The sequence below is a fragment of the Gadus chalcogrammus genome, chromosome 9 (assembly GCF_026213295.1).
Source record: "Gadus chalcogrammus isolate NIFS_2021 chromosome 9, NIFS_Gcha_1.0, whole genome shotgun sequence".
NCBI classification, from domain to species: Eukaryota; Metazoa; Chordata; class Actinopteri; order Gadiformes; family Gadidae; genus Gadus; species Gadus chalcogrammus.
In genome coordinates this window covers 15773688-15775582 of record NC_079420.1, presented here as the reverse complement: position 1 = coordinate 15775582, position 1895 = coordinate 15773688, and positions in this window count along the sequence as shown.

Below are 1895 nucleotides of genomic sequence, written 5' to 3'. Positions count from 1 at the left end.
AAAATCAAAAAGGAATTATGACGCCGAAGTACAACTCTCTTTGCAACCACTAGAGGTCACTCTCAGGTCATGTGTGATGACAACTCACACGTTAAAGGAGGATTACAAGAGACTGCACAGGGTCGCCTCTGGATCTGCCACAAGATTATACAAACTTGCAAGAGATGATTTTCATGAATATTGACTCAGGAAAATGTGTTTGAATTAAGATTGACTTGACTGACTCTCTTAAAGTGACATTCAATGTTTTTTCTTAGGTTTTTAATCCATGTCTCCTCTTTTTGGTTTTGGTATTCTGTTCCGTTCTTCTGCACTTCCTGTCATTCCAAATCATCCTTACTAGAGGCTGTTGAATCAGCTTCTCATAAACCACCAACTCTACTGTCCCTTTTGTCAACTAGGTGTGAGGCTGGCATTGGGTGTATAAACAGATTAACCTCTCAGGTTTGGAAAGGCTCCCCTGCCGGGTTTGGAATGCGTCCCATTTGTCCTTTCCCCCAGGCGCTCCTTACAGGCTCCTGGCTGTGAAGTGTTCATCAGCTTTGTGAATGACGTGACCAAATCCCTCCGACCACAGCCTCCTCCTAAACAAGCTCAAGGCACACAAGGTTTAAAGACGTCATACATTGCTTAAAAAGCACAGAATACTGTGCCAGACAAATGTAAACACCACTCGTAAAGTTTTCTATAAGGATAAACAAACACCTCTTTTCCAGACCTTTAAAGGGGTAAAGCTTACAGACCAATGGAATTTATTTCCATTAAAGCGAACTGCTTCACGTCACCTAGTTGACCAATGGATTTTGCTTTAGAAAACAACCTCACTTGTATGTTTAGAACAGATGGAACCAGGGGTCCAGATTTAATTTTGGGGCCCCGCCATAATCTAACCGACCAAACTACAAGAACAGACATCAATGTCAAGCTTCCTATGATTTTCAGTGCAGCTTAATCGTTGCTGATTTATATCTATATCTGCTGTAGGAGTGTCTGAAGTGGGGCGCTTCACAGGCCTCACTCCTAGAAGGGACATTGATATAAGACAAGCGCAGAGAATGCCCCTTCAGCGGGGCTTGGAGCTGTCCTGGTCCTGTCTCTAGTCTTAGTGGTGCTTGGAGCTGTCCTGGGCCTGTCTCTCTTAGTGGTGCTTGGAGCTGTCCTGGGCCTGTCTCTAGCCTTAGTGGTGCTTGGAGCTGTCCTGGGCCTGTCTCTAGTCTTAGTGGTGCTTGGAGTCCCACACCCTGGGTCAGTCTCTAGTCTTAGTGGTGCTTGGAGTCCCACACCCTGGGTCAGTCTCTAGTCTTAGCGGTGCTTGGAGCTGTCCTGGGCCTGTCTGTAGTCTTAGTGGTTCTTGGAGCTGTCCTGCCCCTTCCTTTAGTCGACGCCTCAGGGGGAAAAAGAGACTGAAGGAAGATTTCATGCTTCAGTGTCTCAGTTTCAGAAAGGTAAAACATTGTCAGGTCATATGTTTCAACGTCATATGTTCAAATGAGTTAACCAGCCAAACGACTCAAACTGACCTGTTCAACCTTTATATCCAGAGATGATCAACCAGGGAGGTCAAGGGTCGCTTAGGGCGTGTGATTAGAAGATTCAGGCAGAATGGAAGAGTTTGTGGAGCTCTGCCGCCGGGCTATGGGGTCTTCATGTTGGGACTTGCATGTTCCCCCCTCCTGGGCTCCAGTTACATGTTTACGTAAACCCAGAATTAGTGGGGAGTTTTACAAAAGGACTGAGGAATTTAGAATAGATAAGGCGAGACTTCATCAATGCCCCATAGTAAACATAGATAACTAGAAAAAGGTAGAGCAATATGACTGTCTGGGAGGTACTGAGAGACACATTCAAGGATATAAAGTAGCGGCTAACCATAACCAAGAAGAGATACAAGCCAT